We start from the raw sequence: 20,160 nt of genomic DNA, 5'->3' as shown, positions 1-20,160 counted from the left end.
GTAGCAAACCAAAAAAGAAATTTTAAGCGCAGCAGAGTAACCAGCGCACATACCTGTTAGCTCAGGTGAGTTTAAAAGGCTGCTGTTGATAACAAGGGCATTTGCTAAATAGATGGTGTGTGTGCAACAATATACTGAAAGGTCAATTATATTGTGCAGCTTATCTCACCACCTGTAGTTATTTAGGTGAAAGCTCCAAAATGCTTGCCTAATATGTCTGTTTATCCAAAAGGAAGTAAAAAGGGAGAGCTAGAAAGATAGCATTGCATTACATTACATGGCAATGCAATGCACAGTTGCTGAAGTTGAACCAAAATGAGCTTGTAATCTGGCTTCTGCAACTTTGAACATGAAAAATCCAATGAGGAGAAGAAAAGCAAAGCCAAAGAGTCCATCCCAAAATCCGACAAACAAGCAAAATGAACAAAAAACATTGAATTCAATTCTTTCTGATTTTAGAAACTGCATTAAAGAAGGGGTGCACCGGTCCTGGAGATACTGCAATACCAGGGCAATGCGTGGAGTGGACAGAGCAAGCTCTTTTTCCATCTCCCTGTTCTAAAAATCCATTTAATATATGGTCCCCAGATAGGGGACGTATCAGATATTAAACTGATAAGAACAGATTTTTTTTTTTTTTTTTTTGAAAGCCCGAATTCGTGTACAAAACCCGAGTGCGCTTAAAAAAGTGACAAGTGCCACAAAAAAAGTGCACTAGGATGCTGGTCTTCTTGAAACCCTCTCCAAAAGGAGAAGGGTCCCCCAAACCATTCCCCGTCCCTCCGAGCCAAAAGGCCACAGCGAGGAACAGGGACAAAAAGCCACCTCCAGCCGAAGCCAGAGGCGACCCAATCTTACCCCTAGCACCTGCCCGAGTTCTCACCTGAGCAAGGCACTGGGAGCCAAAGACTGTGCTCCCCTCCCGGAAGAGAGGAGCCAACAACGCTCTCCTCTCGAAAGAGGAGAGCCAGGGGGGTTCAGGGGGGAGCGGAACCTGATGGCCACACACTCCCCCCCTAGACCTGCCAAGAGAGGAACCCGTAAGGGAACCGCATCCCGACAAAATCCTAGTAGGACGTGACACACGTGAATAAGTGGACACACAGTGACAAAGAAATTATATAAATAGTGAAGGTTTCACAGTATAATACTGCCCGGACCTTCGACCGGGAATTGAAAAATTCCCCATCCTAAGGCCAGAAGGCCCGGAATAAGGGTGTGTGCGAAGAAAGAAAATTTGAAGTGCTTGTGCAAATGTGCCATAAACTCAAGTGGGGTTCCCAATCCCAGTGAGTTAAGGCACCCCAGGGTCACCACTCCTGGGGCACTTCACACTTCGGGCTTTCGATCTTCCCCGGCCCAATGGCGTCGATCCTGGGGGGCCATGCTTTCCACCAGATGACTATATTAGCCACCTGGCGTACTAACAAGCGCCTAAACCCCAGTGTGCATAATGTATCAATCTACTAGGGCGGCCAACATCCAAAACCGCCTTTTCGAAAGATACTACACTTGATCTTAGCCAAAAGGCCGAGAAGCGATAACCAGAATTGGTTTCAAACTACGGAGCCACCCAAGGATCCTGAAAAGTCCATTTGTGGAGATGAGCTCCTGGACTCCCGTTAAGAAGACATGTTGTCAACCTCTAGATCCCTTACATGCCTGCACTTTTCGGCTTGCTGCTGCTGCAATCCACGCGTTTTAGATCTGCATAACTCCACCTCTTTAAACACAGCACCTTCACCCCCTGCTGTTCCCACCCGCCTCAACACCGTTGGAAGGGAGGAGAACCAATTAAGGCGGGGGGTGGGGTGGAACGAGCAGCTGTTTACCCTTAGCAGGAGGGCTGCTGATTACATACCTCTCCTGCTGCTGCTGCTGCTGGCTGTCCAGCAGCAGACTGAAGGTGGCTGCTGCTGTGCACAGGTATATAAAGGCTCAGAGCCTGTTATGACACGCGCAGCCAGCGTTCCATTGCCACATTCCATCTACTGCAGGCAGGATACCTGGCTGGCTGAATGTCGCTGAGAAGCTCACAGAGACCGCCATAAGCAACAGTTTAACAGAATGCCACAGACTAATCAACCAAACTTTTTGGGTTGGGTTCTCTTTTATAGTCTGCAGGCATTAAATGAAAGAAGTCAGTGTTCCAGCAGAGGGAGACAACGTTTCAGAAAAGGCATTGTAGCAAACCAAAAAAGAAATTTTAAGCGCAGCAGAGTAACCAGCGCACATACCTGTTAGCTCAGGTGAGTTTAAAAGGCTGCTGTTGATAACAAGGGCATTTGCTAAATAGATGGTGTGTGTGCAACAATATACTGAAAGGTCAATTATATTGTGCAGCTTATCTCACCACCTGTAGTTATTTAGGTGAAAGCTCCAAAATGCTTGCCTAATATGTCTGTTTATCCAAAAGGAAGTAAAAAGGGAGAGCTAGAAAGATAGCATTGCATTACATTACATGGCAATGCAATGCACAGTTGCTGAAGTTGAACCAAAATGAGCTTGTAATCTGGCTTCTGCAACTTTGAACATGAAAAATCCAATGAGGAGAAGAAAAGCAAAGCCAAAGAGTCCATCCCAAAATCCGACAAACAAGCAAAATGAACAAAAAACATTGAATTCAATTCTTTCTGATTTTAGAAACTGCATTAAAGAAGGGGTGCACCGGTCCTGGAGATACTGCAATACCAGGTCAATGCGTGGAGTGGACAGAGCAAGCTCTTTTTCCATCTCCCTGTTCTAAAAATCCATTTAATATATGGTCCCCAGATAGGGGACGTATCAGATATTAAACTGATAAGAACAGATACTACACTTGATCTTAGCCAAAAGGCCGAGAAGCGATAACCAGAATTGGTTTCAAACTACGGAGCCACCCAAGGATCCTGAAAAGTCCATTTGTGGAGATGAGCTCCTGGACTCCCGTTAAGAAGACATGTTGTCAACCTCTAGATCCCTTACATGCCTGCACTTTTCGGCTTGCTGCTGCTGCAATCCACGCGTTTTAGATCTGCATAACTCCACCTCTTTAAACACAGCACCTTCACCCCCTGCTGTTCCCACCCGCCTCAACACCGTTGGAAGGGAGGAGAACCAATTAAGGCGGGGGGTGGGGTGGAACGAGCAGCTGTCTACCCTTAGCAGGAGGGCTGCTGATTACATACCTCTCCTGCTGCTGCTGCTGCTGCTGGCTGTCCAGCAGCAGACTGAAGGTGGCTGATGCTGTGCACAGGTATATAAAGGCTCAGAGCCTATTATGACACGCGCAGCCAGCGTTCCATTGCCACATTCCATCTACTGCAGGCAGGATACCTGGCTGGCTGAATGTCGCTGAGAAGCTCACAGAGACCGCCATAAGCAACAGTTTAACAGAATGCCACAGACTAATCAACCAAACTTTTTGGGTTGGGTTCTCTTTTATAGTCTGCAGGCATTAAATGAAAGAAGTCAGTGTTCCAGCAGAGGGAGACAACGTTTCAGAAAAGGCATTGTAGCAAACCAAAAAAGAAATTTTAAGCGCAGCAGAGTAACCAGCGCACATACCTGTTAGCTCAGGTGAGTTTAAAAGGCTGCTGTTGATAACAAGGGCATTTGCTAAATAGATGGTGTGTGTGCAACAATATACTGAAAGGTCAATTATATTGTGCAGCTTATCTCACCACCTGTAGTTATTTAGGTGAAAGCTCCAAAATGCTTGCCTAATATGTCTGTTTATCCAAAAGGAAGTAAAAAGGGAGAGCTAGAAAGATAGCATTGCATTACATTACATGGCAATGCAATGCACAGATGCTGAAGTTGAACCAAAATGAGCTTGTAATCTGGCTTCTGCAACTTTGAACATGAAAAATCCAATGAGGAGAAGAAAAGCAAAGCCAAAGAGTCCATCCCAAAATCCGACAAACAAGCAAAATGAACAAAAAACATTGAATTCAATTCTTTCTGATTTTAGAAACTGCATTAAAGAAGGGGTGCACCGGTCCTGGAGATACTGCAATACCAGGTCAATGCGTGGAGTGGACAGAGCAAGCTCTTTTTCCATCTCCCTGTTCTAAAAATCCATTTAATATATGGTCCCCAGATAGGGGACGTATCAGATATTAAACTGATAAGAACAGATGCTACACTTGATCTTAGCCAAAAGGCCGAGAAGCGATAACCAGAATTGGTTTCAAACTACGGAGCCACCCAAGGATCCTGAAAAGTCCATTTGTGGAGATGAGCTCCTGGACTCCCGTTAAGAAGACATGTTGTCAACCTCTAGATCCCTTACATGCCTGCACTTTTCGGCTTGCTGCTGCTGCAATCCACGCGTTTTAGATCTGCATAACTCCACCTCTTTAAACACAGCACCTTCACCCCCTGCTGTTCCCACCCGCCTCAACACCGTTGGAAGGGAGGAGAACCAATTAAGGCGGGGGGTGGGGTGGAACGAGCAGCTGTCTACCCTTAGCAGGAGGGCTGCTGATTACATACCTCTCCTGCTGCTGCTGCTGCTGGCTGTCCAGCAGCAGACTGAAGGTGGCTGCTGCTGTGCACAGGTATATAAAGGCTCAGAGCCTGTTATGACACGCGCAGCCAGCGTTCCATTGCCACATTCCATCTACTGCAGGCAGGATACCTAGCTGGCTGAATGTCGCTGAGAAGCTCACAGAGACCGCCATAAGCAACAGTTTAACAGAATGCCACAGACTAATCAACCAAACTTTTTGGGTTGGGTTCTCTTTTATAGTCTGCAGGCATTAAATGAAAGAAGTCAGTGTTCCAGCAGAGGGAGACAACGTTTCAGAAAAGGCATTGTAGCAAACCAAAAAATAAATTTTAAGCGCAGCAGAGTAACCAGCGCACATACCTGTTAGCTCAGGTGAGTTTAAAAGGCTGCTGTTGATAACAAGGGCATTTGCTAAATAGATGGTGTGTGTGCAACAATATACTGAAAGGTCAATTATATTGTGCAGCTTATCTCACCACCTGTAGTTATTTAGGTGAAAGCTCCAAAATGCTTGCCTAATATGTCTGTTTATCCAAAAGGAAGTAAAAAGGGAGAGCTAGAAAGATAGCATTGCATTACATTACATGGCAATGCAATGCACAGTTGCTGAAGTTGAACCAAAATGAGCTTGTAATCTGGCTTCTGCAACTTTGAACATGAAAAATCCAATGAGGAGAAGAAAAGCAAAGCCAAAGAGTCCATCCCAAAATCCGACAAACAAGCAAAATGAACAAAAAACATTGAATTCAATTCTTTCTGATTTTAGAAACTGCATTAAAGAAGGGGTGCACCGGTCCTGGAGATACTGCAATACCAGGTCAATGCGTGGAGTGGACAGAGCAAGCTCTTTTTCCATCTCCCTGTTCTAAAAATCCATTTAATATATGGTCCCCAGATAGGGGACGTATCAGATATTAAACTGATAAGAACAGATACTACACTTGATCTTAGCCAAAAGGCCGAGAAGCGATAACCAGAATTGGTTTCAAACTACGGAGCCACCCAAGGATCCTGAAAAGTCCATTTGTGGAGATGAGCTCCTGGACTCCCGTTAAGAAGACATGTTGTCAACCTCTAGATCCCTTACATGCCTGCACTTTTCGGCTTGCTGCTGCTGCAATCCACGCGTTTTAGATCTGCATAACTCCACCTCTTTAAACACAGCACCTTCACCCCCTGCTGTTCCCACCCGCCTCAACACCGTTGGAAGGGAGGAGAACCAATTAAGGCGGGGGGTGGGGTGGAACGAGCAGCTGTCTACCCTTAGCAGGAGGGCTGCTGATTACATACCTCTCCTGCTGCTGCTGCTGCTGCTGGCTGTCCAGCAGCAGACTGAAGGTGGCTGCTGCTGTGCACAGGTATATAAAGGCTCAGAGCCTATTATGACACGCGCAGCCAGCGTTCCATTGCCACATTCCATCTACTGCAGGCAGGATACCTGGCTGGCTGAATGTCGCTGAGAAGCTCACAGAGACCGCCATAAGCAACAGTTTAACAGAATGCCACAGACTAATCAACCAAACTTTTTGGGTTGGGTTCTCTTTTATAGTCTGCAGGCATTAAATGAAAGAAGTCAGTGTTCCAGCAGAGGGAGACAACGTTTCAGAAAAGGCATTGTAGCAAACCAAAAAAGAAATTTTAAGCGCAGCAGAGTAACCAGCGCACATACCTGTTAGCTCAGGTGAGTTTAAAAGGCTGCTGTTGATAACAAGGGCATTTGCTAAATAGATGGTGTGTGTGCAACAATATACTGAAAGGTCAATTATATTGTGCAGCTTATCTCACCACCTGTAGTTATTTAGGTGAAAGCTCCAAAATGCTTGCCTAATATGTCTGTTTATCCAAAAGGAAGTAAAAAGGGAGAGCTAGAAAGATAGCATTGCATTACATTACATGGCAATGCAATGCACAGATGCTGAAGTTGAACCAAAATGAGCTTGTAATCTGGCTTCTGCAACTTTGAACATGAAAAATCCAATGAGGAGAAGAAAAGCAAAGCCAAAGAGTCCATCCCAAAATCCGACAAACAAGCAAAATGAACAAAAAACATTGAATTCAATTCTTTCTGATTTTAGAAACTGCATTAAAGAAGGGGTGCACCGGTCCTGGAGATACTGCAATACCAGGTCAATGCGTGGAGTGGACAGAGCAAGCTCTTTTTCCATCTCCCTGTTCTAAAAATCCATTTAATATATGGTCCCCAGATAGGGGACGTATCAGATATTAAACTGATAAGAACTGATGCTACACTTGATCTTAGCCAAAAGGCCGAGAAGCGATAACCAGAATTGGTTTCAAACTACGGAGCCACCCAAGGATCCTGAAAAGTCCATTTGTGGAGATGAGCTCCTGGACTCCCGTTAAGAAGACATGTTGTCAACCTCTAGATCCCTTACATGCCTGCACTTTTCGGCTTGCTGCTGCTGCAATCCACGCGTTTTAGATCTGCATAACTCCACCTCTTTAAACACAGCACCTTCACCCCCTGCTGTTCCCACCCGCCTCAACACCGTTGGAAGGGAGGAGAACCAATTAAGGCGGGGGGTGGGGTGGAACGAGCAGCTGTCTACCCTTAGCAGGAGGGCTGCTGATTACATACCTCTCCTGCTGCTGCTGCTGGCTGTCCAGCAGCAGACTGAAGGTGGCTGCTGCTGTGCACAGGTAAATAAAGGCTCAGAGCCTATTATGACACGCGCAGCCAGCGTTCCATTGCCACATTCCATCTACTGCAGGCAGGATACCTGGCTGGCTGAATGTCGCTGAGAAGCTCACAGAGACCGCCATAAGCAACAGTTTAACAGAATGCCACAGACTAATCAACCAAACTTTTTGGGTTGGGTTCTCTTTTATAGTCTGCAGGCATTAAATGAAAGAAGTCAGTGTTCCAGCAGAGGGAGACAACGTTTCAGAAAAGGCATTGTAGCAAACCAAAAAAGAAATTTTAAGCGCAGCAGAGTAACCAGCGCACATACCTGTTAGCTCAGGTGAGTTTAAAAGGCTGCTGTTGATAACAAGGGCATTTGCTAAATAGATGGTGTGTGTGCAACAATATACTGAAAGGTCAATTATATTGTGCAGCTTATCTCACCACCTGTAGTTATTTAGGTGAAAGCTCCAAAATGCTTGCCTAATATGTCTGTTTATCCAAAAGGAAGTAAAAAGGGAGAGCTAGAAAGATAGCATTGCATTACATTACATGGCAATGCAATGCACAGTTGCTGAAGTTGAACCAAAATGAGCTTGTAATCTGGCTTCTGCAACTTTGAACATGAAAAATCCAATGAGGAGAAGAAAAGCAAAGCCAAAGAGTCCATCCCAAAATCCGACAAACAAGCAAAATGAACAAAAAACATTGAATTCAATTCTTTCTGATTTTAGAAACTGCATTAAAGAAGGGGTGCACCGGTCCTGGAGATACTGCAATACCAGGTCAATGCGTGGAGTGGACAGAGCAAGCTCTTTTTCCATCTCCCTGTTCTAAAAATCCATTTAATATATGGTCCCCAGATAGGGGACGTATCAGATATTAAACTGATAAGAACAGATACTACACTTGATCTTAGCCAAAAGGCCGAGAAGCGATAACCAGAATTGGTTTCAAACTACGGAGCCACCCAAGGATCCTGAAAAGTCCATTTGTGGAGATGAGCTCCTGGACTCCCGTTAAGAAGACATGTTGTCAACCTCTAGATCCCTTACATGCCTGCACTTTTCGGCTTGCTGCTGCTGCAATCCACGCGTTTTAGATCTGCATAACTCCACCTCTTTAAACACAGCACCTTCACCCCCTGCTGTTCCCACCCGCCTCAACACCGTTGGAAGGGAGGAGAACCAATTAAGGCGGGGGGTGGGGTGGAACGAGCAGCTGTCTACCCTTAGCAGGAGGGCTGCTGATTACATACCTCTCCTGCTGCTGCTGCTGCTGCTGGCTGTCCAGCAGCAGACTGAAGGTGGCTGCTGCTGTGCACAGGTATATAAAGGCTCAGAGCCTATTATGACACGCGCAGCCAGCGTTCCATTGCCACATTCCATCTACTGCAGGCAGGATACCTGGCTGGCTGAATGTCGCTGAGAAGCTCACAGAGACCGCCATAAGCAACAGTTTAACAGAATGCCACAGACTAATCAACCAAACTTTTTGGGTTGGGTTCTCTTTTATAGTCTGCAGGCATTAAATGAAAGAAGTCAGTGTTCCAGCAGAGGGAGACAACGTTTCAGAAAAGGCATTGTAGCAAACCAAAAAAGAAATTTTAAGCGCAGCAGAGTAACCAGCGCACATACCTGTTAGCTCAGGTGAGTTTAAAAGGCTGCTGTTGATAACAAGGGCATTTGCTAAATAGATGGTGTGTGTGCAACAATATACTGAAAGGTCAATTATATTGTGCAGCTTATCTCACCACCTGTAGTTATTTAGGTGAAAGCTCCAAAATGCTTGCCTAATATGTCTGTTTATCCAAAAGGAAGTAAAAAGGGAGAGCTAGAAAGATAGCATTGCATTACATTACATGGCAATGCAATGCACAGTTGCTGAAGTTGAACCAAAATGAGCTTGTAATCTGGCTTCTGCAACTTTGAACATGGAAAATCCAATGAGGAGAAGAAAAGCAAAGCCAAAGAGTCCATCCCAAAATCCGACAAACAAGCAAAATGAACAAAAAACATTGAATTCAATTCTTTCTGATTTTAGAAACTGCATTAAAGAAGGGGTGCACCGGTCCTGGAGATACTGCAATACCAGGTCAATGCGTGGAGTGGACAGAGCAAGCTCTTTTTCCATCTCCCTGTTCTAAAAATCCATTTAATATATGGTCCCCAGATAGGGGACGTATCAGATATTAAACTGATAAGAACAGATACTACACTTGATCTTAGCCAAAAGGCCGAGAAGCGATAACCAGAATTGGTTTCAAACTACGGAGCCACCCAAGGATCCTGAAAAGTCCATTTGTGGAGATGAGCTCCTGGACTCCCGTTAAGAAGACATGTTGTCAACCTCTAGATCCCTTACATGCCTGCACTTTTCGGCTTGCTGCTGCTGCAATCCACGCGTTTTAGATCTGCATAACTCCACCTCTTTAAACACAGCACCTTCACCCCCTGCTGTTCCCACCCGCCTCAACACCGTTTGAAGGGAGGAGAACCAATTAAGGCGGGGGGTGGGGTGGAACGAGCAGCTGTCTACCCTTAGCAGGAGGGCTGCTGATTACATACCTCTCCTGCTGCTGCTGCTGCTGGCTGTCCAGCAGCAGACTGAAGGTGGCTGCTGCTGTGCACAGGTATATAAAGGCTCAGAGCCTATTATGACACGCGCAGCCAGCGTTCCATTGCCACATTCCATCTACTGCAGGCAGGATACCTGGCTGGCTGAATGTCGCTGAGAAGCTCACAGAGACCGCCATAAGCAACAGTTTAACAGAATGCCACAGACTAATCAACCAAACTTTTTGGGTTGGGTTCTCTTTTATAGTCTGCAGGCATTAAATGAAAGAAGTCAGTGTTCCAGCAGAGGGAGACAACGTTTCAGAAAAGGCATTGTAGCAAACCAAAAAAGAAATTTTAAGCGCAGCAGAGTAACCAGCGCACATACCTGTTAGCTCAGGTGAGTTTAAAAGGCTGCTGTTGATAACAAGGGCATTTGCTAAATAGATGGTGTGTGTGCAACAATATACTGAAAGGTCAATTATATTGTGCAGCTTATCTCACCACCTGTAGTTATTTAGGTGAAAGCTCCAAAATGCTTGCCTAATATGTCTGTTTATCCAAAAGGAAGTAAAAAGGGAGAGCTAGAAAGATAGCATTGCATTACATTACATGGCAATGCAATGCACAGATGCTGAAGTTGAACCAAAATGAGCTTGTAATCTGGCTTCTGCAACTTTGAACATGAAAAATCCAATGAGGAGAAGAAAAGCAAAGCCAAAGAGTCCATCCCAAAATCCGACAAACAAGCAAAATGAACAAAAAACATTGAATTCAATTCTTTCTGATTTTAGAAACTGCATTAAAGAAGGGGTGCACCGGTCCTGGAGATACTGCAATACCAGGTCAATGCGTGGAGTGGACAGAGCAAGCTCTTTTTCCATCTCCCTGTTCTAAAAATCCATTTAATATATGGTCCCCAGATAGGGGACGTATCAAATATTAAACTGATAAGAACAGATACTACACTTGATCTTAGCCAAAAGGCCGAGAAGCGATAACCAGAATTGGTTTCAAACTACGGAGCCACCCAAGGATCCTGAAAAGTCCATTTGTGGAGATGAGCTCCTGGACTCCCGTTAAGAAGACATGCTGTCAACCTCTAGATCCCTTACATGCCTGCACTTTTCGGCTTGCTGCTGCTGCAATCCACGCGTTTTAGATCTGCATAACTCCACCTCTTTAAACACAGCACCTTCACCCCCTGCTGTTCCCACCCGCCTCAACACCGTTGGAAGGGAGGAGAACCAATTAAGGCGGGGGGTGGGGTGGAACGAGCAGCTGTCTACCCTTAGCAGGAGGGCTGCTGATTACATACCTCTCCTGCTGCTGCTGCTGCTGGCTGTCCAGCAGCAGACTGAAGGTGGCTGCTGCTGTGCACAGGTATATAAAGGCTCAGAGCCTATTATGACACGCGCAGCCAGCGTTCCATTGCCACATTCCATCTACTGCAGGCAGGATACCTGGCTGGCTGAATGTCGCTGAGAAGCTCACAGAGACCGCCATAAGCAACAGTTTAACAGAATGCCACAGACTAATCAACCAAACTTTTTGGGTTGGGTTCTCTTTTATAGTCTGCAGGCATTAAATGAAAGAAGTCAGTGTTCCAGCAGAGGGAGACAACGTTTCAGAAAAGGCATTGTAGCAAACCAAAAAAGAAATTTTAAGCGCAGCAGAGTAACCAGCGCACATACCTGTTAGCTCAGGTGAGTTTAAAAGGCTGCTGTTGATAACAAGGGCATTTGCTAAATAGATGGTGTGTGTGCAACAATATACTGAAAGGTCAATTATATTGTGCAGCTTATCTCACCACCTGTAGTTATTTAGGTGAAAGCTCCAAAATGCTTGCCTAATATGTCTGTTTATCCAAAAGGAAGTAAAAAGGGAGAGCTAGAAAGATAGCATTGCATTACATTACATGGCAATGCAATGCACAGATGCTGAAGTTGAACCAAAATGAGCTTGTAATCTGGCTTCTGCAACTTTGAACATGAAAAATCCAATGAGGAGAAGAAAAGCAAAGCCAAAGAGTCCATCCCAAAATCCGACAAACAAGCAAAATGAACAAAAAACATTGAATTCAATTCTTTCTGATTTTAGAAACTGCATTAAAGAAGGGGTGCACCGGTCCTGGAGATACTGCAATACCAGGTCAATGCGTGGAGTGGACAGAGCAAGCTCTTTTTCCATCTCCCTGTTCTAAAAATCCATTTAATATATGGTCCCCAGATAGGGGACGTATCAAATATTAAACTGATAAGAACAGATACTACACTTGATCTTAGCCAAAAGGCCGAGAAGCGATAACCAGAATTGGTTTCAAACTACGGAGCCACCCAAGGATCCTGAAAAGTCCATTTGTGGAGATGAGCTCCTGGACTCCCGTTAAGAAGACATGCTGTCAACCTCTAGATCCCTTACATGCCTGCACTTTTCGGCTTGCTGCTGCTGCAATCCACGCGTTTTAGATCTGCATAACTCCACCTCTTTAAACACAGCACCTTCACCCCCTGCTGTTCCCACCCGCCTCAACACCGTTGGAAGGGAGGAGAACCAATTAAGGCGGGGGGTGGGGTGGAACGAGCAGCTGTCTACCCTTAGCAGGAGGGCTGCTGATTACATACCTCTCCTGCTGCTGCTGCTGGCTGTCCAGCAGCAGACTGAAGGTGGCTGCTGCTGTGCACAGGTATATAAAGGCTCAGAGCCTATTATGACACGCGCAGCCAGCGTTCCATTGCCACATTCCATCTACTGCAGGCAGGATACCTGGCTGGCTGAATGTCGCTGAGAAGCTCACAGAGACCGCCATAAGCAACAGTTTAACAGAATGCCACAGACTAATCAACCAAACTTTTTGGGTTGGGTTCTCTTTTATAGTCTGCAGGCATTAAATGAAAGAAGTCAGTGTTCCAGCAGAGGGAGACAACGTTTCAGAAAAGGCATTGTAGCAAACCAAAAAAGAAATTTTAAGCGCAGCAGAGTAACCAGCGCACATACCTGTTAGCTCAGGTGAGTTTAAAAGGCTGCTGTTGATAACAAGGGCATTTGCTAAATAGATGGTGTGTGTGCAACAATATACTGAAAGGTCAATTATATTGTGCAGCTTATCTCACCACCTGTAGTTATTTAGGTGAAAGCTCCAAAATGTTTGCCTAATATGTCTGTTTATCCAAAAGGAAGTAAAAAGGGAGAGCTAGAAAGATAGCATTTCATTACATTACATGGCAATGCAATGCACAGTTGCTGAAGTTGAACCAAAATGAGCTTGTAATCTGGCTTCTGCAACTTTGAACATGAAAAATCCAATGAGGAGAAGAAAAGCAAAGCCAAAGAGTCCATCCCAAAATCCGACAAACAAGCAAAATGAACAAAAAACATTGAATTCAATTCTTTCTGATTTTAGAAACTGCATTAAAGAAGGGGTGCACCGGTCCTGGAGATACTGCAATACCAGGTCAATGCGTGGAGTGGACAGAGCAAGCTCTTTTTCCATCTCCCTGTTCTAAAAATCCATTTAATATATGGTCCCCAGATAGGGGACGTATCAGATATTAAACTGATAAGAACAGATTTTTTTTTTTTTTTTTTTTTTTTTCTCCTCAGACGAGGAAATTCCACAGTCTATGGAAACCAGACAAAGGAAAATTCCATCAAAACAGCTGCGTCAAATCCAATACGCAATTTGCTGTCCCCATCATCATCGGAAATATTTATTTCATATTTCAAAACAACAATAACAAAAATCAAGAGGTACTAACAATATATCTCCACTTTTTAACTTTCCATATTCCCTCCGCATCCACTTCCCCTCTCCTCTTTTTGTCCCATAGGAAACACACATACATCTTCCCCAAAATCACCTTCACACTATCCTTTACAGCAATTTCCTTCCTTTTAAACACATACACATTCCTCACATCCCATAACACTTCCTTTATACATGCAAGCATCAACCACAAGACTCTTTCCTTCGTCCCATCACATATTCCCAAACCAAACATAAACAACTCAAAAGACAACAAATTCACACCACACAATTCTTTACACAAAGGCCCCATTCTCCCAATCACATCTCTAGCATACTGGCAATTCCAAAAAACATGCAACACACTTTCCCTTCCACCACAGCCATTTCTTGGACACATTTCACTCCTCACCAAACCTCTATTCCTCTGAAACTCTCTCACAGGTTATACTCCATGTAAAGACTGCCACACAACTTCACTCTGTTTGTTGGTCATACCACTCATCCGCACTTTCTTCCAAACCTTCTGCACATCACCACCCCTAACCATATTTATTCCACATTCTACCTCTCTACATTCAATCATCCTATACACAGCCTTCTTATTCTCCAGCAATCTCACATCTGCATCACACAGTTCATACCTCACCAAAAACTTATAAACCCACACATACCATACAGGCACCTCAAAAGCAATCGGACATCGCAAATCCCTTTCTTGCCACTTTAAACGAAACAAATACGCTCCAAATAAATACCTACACATAGATGAAAACTTTCCATCCGCCCTAATCACTTTCAAAACAAACACAACGATATTCACACCAAAAAACACGTCCAAATTCGGAAAACCCAAACCACCTTTTTCCACTCTTTTAACCAAAATTTCTCTCCTAGCTCTCTCCATTTTCGAGTTCCACAAAAAAACAAATAAAATTCTATTCAAGCTTCTCATACACATATATCCTGGTGGAAATACTACCGCAATATATAAAAATATTGGCAACACCACACTCTTAACAATTAAAATCTTCCCAAAAAAGGATAAACTCCTCAATTTCCAAAAATTCAACTTCTGCTCAACTTTTCCTTTCGCATCATCCCAACTTTCTTTCCTATCCAAACTCTCTGAAAACTTCACACCCAAAACTTTAATAGGTCCATTCACTACATTCACACCTACATCCCTACTTAAACTTCCGCCTCCAAAACCCTTACACTCACTCTTTTCCCAATTCACTTTAAACGCAGATGCACCACAAAAAATAGACACTAACAACTTCACCCGCCTCACCGAACATTCAGAATCACATAATACACACACGTCATCCATATAACCACTCACCTTCCATTCTTTTCCTCCACCTCCCGGCACTTGCACACCACGAATTACCTTATCTTTCCTCAGCATACACAACAATGGCTCAATTGCACAAATAAATGCTACAGGGGACAAAGGACACCCCTGTCGCACACCCGAAAACACATTCAATTTCCTACCCACATACCCATTCATTAAAACACAGCTATAAACACCCGCATACAAACTTCTCACTCGCCCAACAAAATCAGCCAGAAAACCCATTTTTAACAACACTCTGAACAAAAAACCATGCGACAACCTATCATAAGCCTTTTCAAAATCCAAACTTAACAAAAATACACTCTTCTTACGACCCATGCAATCCCATAGACAATCTCTTAACATACACACACACTCATGAATCCGCCTCCCAGGTCCTGCACAACACTGCTCATCCCCAATCACACTCTCCATCACATCACGCATCCTATTAGCCATAAGTTTTGCATAGATTTTATAATCACAATTAAGTAACGTTATTGGCCTCCAATTCCTCAGACTTTTCAAATCCCCTTTCTTAGGAATTAACACAACCATACCTGCACGCATACTCTCAGTCACCTCCATGTTTCCCCACATATACTTACATACATCCACAAAGTCCTTACCAATCACACCCCACATCACACGATAAAATTCTACTGGGAGGCCATCCTCCCCCGGCGTCTTATTCAAAGCCATACTACACATAACCTTCCATACCTCATCACCAGTCACCTCACCCATCACTCTCTCTCTTTCTGCTTCACTCAACTTACTCTCTAACACACTCAAAACATCATTCTCCAAACATTCATCCCTCTGTTTCACTGCATACAGATCCTCATAAAACTTAGCCACCTCTTCACACATATCCTCTCCACTCACCTCACTTCCATCTGCTCCATACACCACGCTCATACTCTGTTTCTTTCCAAAAACTTTTTTAAAGAAAAACCGAGAACATTTCTCATCCTGCTCCATCTTATCAATCTTTGCCCTAAACACTATGCTTCTCCCTCTCTCCAACAAAAACTCACTAATCTCCTTTTTTACCTCTAAAATATCCTCCTCCACCTCAACTCCTCCTTCCCTTAACTTATACAAAACGCTCAACCGCGCGTTCAGTTTAACAAAACTCTCTCTTTTAATTGCTGCATACTTGTATCCTAAATTTTTAAAGAACATTTTTGTTTGTTTCTTCACCCAGTCCCACCACTCACAAACATTCCCAAACTCATTTTTATGCTTACACCATTCTTCATACCGCCTTTCATACTCCTTTCTCACATCTTCATTCTCTAACAGTTTAACATTTAACTTCCACAATCCTCTCCCAAACACTCCATCAACTTTTATATCCAACTCACACAACATACACACATGATCTGAAAAAAGAACGTTTTCCTGCCTATAATTAACAGAAACCATATTTTTAGAAATAAAACAATAATCCAATTTGGATTGTACCCTACCACTCTCAGAAAAGAAAGTGTTCAACAAAGGATTCATGTTACACACGCGCTGCATATCACACAACCCAAAATCATTCACTAACTCCAATAATGCTTTCCCAGACACATCCACATTCACTCTCCCCACATCACAGTTCATATCACCCACAATTACCACAGGTATTCTTCCTGGAACAAAAAGCTTAATTTTTTCAAATAAATTTTTGCGCTCATTTTTTTCAACTGGCGCATAAACATTAATAACACAAAACTTTACATTCTTGTATACAAAATTAGCAAGGATACATCTCCCCACCTCAATAACCAAATAATCACTCAAAACAACCTCCCCTCCTTTAACCAAAATACCCACACCATCATTCTTATTACATGCACTCCCCGACCACACAGACGCTCCATAAGAACATTCATCCCCTTTCACACCATCCACTACCCCACATTCTTGTAAACAAAAAATAGATGCATTTTGCATAGCTAAAAACTCAAAAATAGCAGCTCTTCTTACTTTACTTTTAAACACTCTTACGTTTTGGGACACTATGGTAAATCCCATAATACTTCTACTCCTTCACCAATTACACAAAGAAATAGCCTTTGGCCTAAACCAAAGCTCACAAGAGGACAAAAAGAAAAAACATTTACAATATTATATGGTGACACTATCCAGCACCACCACTATCCTCCTCCGCCATCAGAACAGAACAGCTGGTTTCCGACCCGCTGGCTTCACCAGCCACACTCCTCATTCTGGCAGTTCTGATCTTCCTCTGAGGCTCACTAAAATCTGCATCATCACTGCCCCCACCATCCTCCCTACGACTCTTCTTTGCACCCCTATCATCCTCCGAAGAAAAATCTTCAATGTTTTCAGGACCCGAAGGGTGTTCAGGACTGTCGGGTTCCGAGATTTGCACTTCACATCCTGTTGCGTCCATTGCCTCTCCAAAAGTCATCATCTCAGGCAGCTCTGCTTCCACCACTTTCCTAGATATTCTCGCAGACACTGCCTTTTTCTCCACCTTTGCCACTTCCCTCCAGAACTCCTTTTCTTCCCTCCGCTTCTTCCTCATTTCTTCAGCAGAAGAAGAACATGGTCTCAGGGACACCTCCTCTGGCGCCGTAGAGGGAGAGGCTCTACCAGTTTCCCGCCTCCTTCCCTCTCTCTCCTCCCTCTCCAATCTTTCCAGCACTTTCAGTGCGCTTGCCATCTGCCTCCTCTCCAGCTCTTCCTCCTTCTGTTCTTTATCAGAACGTCTAGGTGCACTCATAGGACAGTCCTTATACATGTGATCACTACTCCCACAGACATCACAGGACTTGGCCTCTGGACACTGGTTGGCCATATGCCCCTCCTTTCTGCAATTTCGGCAACACTGCCCTTTAAGGCATGTTACCATGGTATGTCCGAAAGAAAAGCATCTACGGCAAAACATGGGCTGGCCTGGGTAAAAGAGGAAACCTCTATGGCCTGCAACGGAAAAATTTGATGGAGGGTGTCTAAAGCCCCCCACACTGTCAGGATCCCTTTTCAATTTCACACGGAATTTATACTGACAGTTAAAGATTACTAGACAATTGACTTGCTTCACTCCCTTCCGCACATATTCACAGTAGCGAGAGAGGAAGCACTCCAGCAGCTCAGGGTCTGTAAAAGGGTTATAGACAGTCACAGTCACCTCCTTTTCTTGCAGACCAAACAAAGGTTCCCATCTAACTCCTTCCAAGCAGGGGTCACTAGAGTGACCACGGAGCCATTCAAAGACATTAAGGCAAACATCCTGGTCCATAAAGGTAACGTCATAATTACCTTGACGTGAAAATTCGTTGACACTGAAGATCTCAGAACGTCTTGCTCCAGCTTTGCCTTCAACGATGTCTTGGACAATGAAAACCACGTTGTTCTTGTTCTGGTCAGATGGATCCACGGACAAACGGATGGTGTTCTTCACAAAAGACATCTTGGATTCTGTCGGTATGGAATACCACAGGAAAAAGCAGAAAATCCTCCACAAAAGGGTCCGGATTCCTCCAGGAGACTCGCACCAATCAAGGTACAGTCATACGATCGCAGCCAAAAGGCCGAGAAGCGATAACCAGAATTGGTTTCAAACTACGGAGCCACCCAAGGATCCTGAAAAGTCCATTTGTGGAGATGAGCTCCTGGACTCCCGTTAAGAAGACATGTTGTCAACCTCTAGATCCCTTACATGCCTGCACTTTTCGGCTTGCTGCTGCTGCAATCCACGCGTTTTAGATCTGCATAACTCCACCTCTTTAAACACAGCACCTTCACCCCCTGCTGTTCCCACCCGCCTCAACACCGTTTGAAGGGAGGAGAACCAATTAAGGCGGGGGGTGGGGTGGAACGAGCAGCTGTCTACCCTTAGCAGGAGGGCTGCTGATTACATACCTCTCCTGCTGCTGCTGCTGCTGGCTGTCCAGCAGCAGACTGAAGGTGGCTGCTGCTGTGCACAGGTATATAAAGGCTCAGAGCCTATTATGACACGCGCAGCCAGCGTTCCATTGCCACATTCCATCTACTGCAGGCAGGATACCTGGCTGGCTGAATGTCGCTGAGAAGCTCACAGAGACCGCCATAAGCAACAGTTTAACAGAATGCCACAGACTAATCAACCAAACTTTTTGGGTTGGGTTCTCTTTTATAGTCTGCAGGCATTAAATGAAAGAAGTCAGTGTTCCAGCAGAGGGAGACAACGTTTCAGAAAAGGCATTGTAGCAAACCAAAAAAGAAATTTTAAGCGCAGCAGAGTAACCAGCGCACATACCTGTTAGCTCAGGTGAGTTTAAAAGGCTGCTGTTGATAACAAGGGCATTTGCTAAATAGATGGTGTGTGTGCAACAATATACTGAAAGGTCAATTATATTGTGCAGCTTATCTCACCACCTGTAGTTATTTAGGTGAAAGCTCCAAAATGCTTGCCTAATATGTCTGTTTATCCAAAAGGAAGTAAAAAGGGAGAGCTAGAAAGATAGCATTGCATTACATTACATGGCAATGCAATGCACAGTTGCTGAAGTTGAACCAAAATGAGCTTGTAATCTGGCTTCTGCAACTTTGAACATGAAAAATCCAATGAGGAGAAGAAAAGCAAAGCCAAAGAGTCCATCCCAAAATCCGACAAACAAGCAAAATGAACAAAAAACATTGAATTCAATTCTTTCTGATTTTAGAAACTGCATTAAAGAAGGGGTGCACCGGTCCTGGAGATACTGCAATACCAGGTCAATGCGTGGAGTGGACAGAGCAAGCTCTTTTTCCATCTCCCTGTTCTAAAAATCCATCTAATATATGGTCCCCAGATAGGGGACGTATCAGATATTAAACTGATAAGAACAGATACTACACTTGATCTTAGCCAAAAGGCCGAGAAGCGATAACCAGAATTGGTTTCAAACTACGGAGCCACCCAAGGATCCTGAAAAGTCCATTTGTGGAGATGAGCTCCTGGACTCCCGTTAAGAAGACATGTTGTCAACCTCTAGATCCCTTACATGCCTGCACTTTTCGGCTTGCTGCTGCTGCAATCCACGCGTTTTAGATCTGCATAACTCCACCTCTTTAAACACAGCACCTTCACCCCCTGCTGTTCCCACCCGCCTCAACACCGTTGGAAGGGAGGAGAACCAATTAAGGCGGGGGGTGGGGTGGAACGAGCAGCTGTCTACCCTTAGCAGGAGGGCTGCTGATTACATACCTCTCCTGCTGCTGCTGCTGCTGCTGGCTGTCCAGCAGCAGACTGAAGGTGGCTGCTGCTGTGCACAGGTATATAAAGGCTCAGAGCCTATTATGACACGCGCAGCCAGCGTTCCATTGCCACATTCCATCTACTGCAGGCAGGATACCTGGCTGGCTGAATGTCGCTGAGAAGCTCACAGAGACCGCCAT

At 44.5% G+C, this 20,160-nt stretch overlaps 11 non-coding genes and 1 pseudogene across 11 annotated transcripts; all 12 read right to left on the bottom strand.

Annotated features, from left to right (window-relative positions):
- Positions 1–473: 473 nt before the first annotated feature.
- LOC141229695 (U2 spliceosomal RNA) lies at positions 474–656 on the bottom strand. The gene has a single exon (XR_012296340.1). It is a non-coding gene; the product is annotated as a U2 spliceosomal RNA (small nuclear RNA).
- A 794-nt stretch (positions 657–1,450) lies between these two features.
- Positions 1,451–1,542, bottom strand: LOC141229719 (U2 spliceosomal RNA; annotated as a pseudogene).
- A 1,115-nt stretch (positions 1,543–2,657) lies between these two features.
- Positions 2,658–2,848, bottom strand: LOC141229548 (U2 spliceosomal RNA). The gene has a single exon (XR_012296207.1). It is a non-coding gene; the product is annotated as a U2 spliceosomal RNA (small nuclear RNA).
- Positions 2,849–3,966: 1,118 nt separating this feature from the next.
- Positions 3,967–4,157, bottom strand: LOC141229634 (U2 spliceosomal RNA). The gene has a single exon (XR_012296289.1). It is a non-coding gene; the product is annotated as a U2 spliceosomal RNA (small nuclear RNA).
- A 1,115-nt stretch (positions 4,158–5,272) lies between these two features.
- Positions 5,273–5,463, bottom strand: LOC141229547 (U2 spliceosomal RNA). The gene has a single exon (XR_012296206.1). It is a non-coding gene; the product is annotated as a U2 spliceosomal RNA (small nuclear RNA).
- A 1,118-nt stretch (positions 5,464–6,581) lies between these two features.
- Positions 6,582–6,772, bottom strand: LOC141229651 (U2 spliceosomal RNA). The gene has a single exon (XR_012296306.1). It is a non-coding gene; the product is annotated as a U2 spliceosomal RNA (small nuclear RNA).
- A 1,112-nt stretch (positions 6,773–7,884) lies between these two features.
- LOC141229545 (U2 spliceosomal RNA) lies at positions 7,885–8,075 on the bottom strand. Its single transcript, XR_012296204.1, has one exon. It is a non-coding gene; the product is annotated as a U2 spliceosomal RNA (small nuclear RNA).
- A 1,118-nt stretch (positions 8,076–9,193) lies between these two features.
- LOC141229544 (U2 spliceosomal RNA) lies at positions 9,194–9,384 on the bottom strand. Its single transcript, XR_012296203.1, has one exon. It is a non-coding gene; the product is annotated as a U2 spliceosomal RNA (small nuclear RNA).
- A 1,115-nt stretch (positions 9,385–10,499) lies between these two features.
- LOC141229637 (U2 spliceosomal RNA) lies at positions 10,500–10,690 on the bottom strand. Its single transcript, XR_012296292.1, has one exon. It is a non-coding gene; the product is annotated as a U2 spliceosomal RNA (small nuclear RNA).
- A 1,115-nt stretch (positions 10,691–11,805) lies between these two features.
- LOC141229636 (U2 spliceosomal RNA) lies at positions 11,806–11,996 on the bottom strand. The gene has a single exon (XR_012296291.1). It is a non-coding gene; the product is annotated as a U2 spliceosomal RNA (small nuclear RNA).
- A 1,112-nt stretch (positions 11,997–13,108) lies between these two features.
- LOC141229692 (U2 spliceosomal RNA) lies at positions 13,109–13,304 on the bottom strand. Its single transcript, XR_012296337.1, has one exon. It is a non-coding gene; the product is annotated as a U2 spliceosomal RNA (small nuclear RNA).
- A 6,155-nt stretch (positions 13,305–19,459) lies between these two features.
- LOC141229630 (U2 spliceosomal RNA) lies at positions 19,460–19,650 on the bottom strand. Its single transcript, XR_012296285.1, has one exon. It is a non-coding gene; the product is annotated as a U2 spliceosomal RNA (small nuclear RNA).
- Positions 19,651–20,160: the final 510 nt, after the last annotated feature.

The sequence above is a fragment of the Phyllobates terribilis genome, unplaced genomic scaffold (genome assembly GCF_046119375.1).
Source record: "Phyllobates terribilis strain yellow unplaced genomic scaffold, ASM4611937v1 Scaffold_487__1_contigs__length_1357975, whole genome shotgun sequence".
NCBI classification, from domain to species: domain Eukaryota; kingdom Metazoa; phylum Chordata; class Amphibia; order Anura; family Dendrobatidae; genus Phyllobates; species Phyllobates terribilis.
Note: the sequence above shows the minus strand (reverse complement) of the source record. Positions and strands in the feature narration are given on the sequence as shown.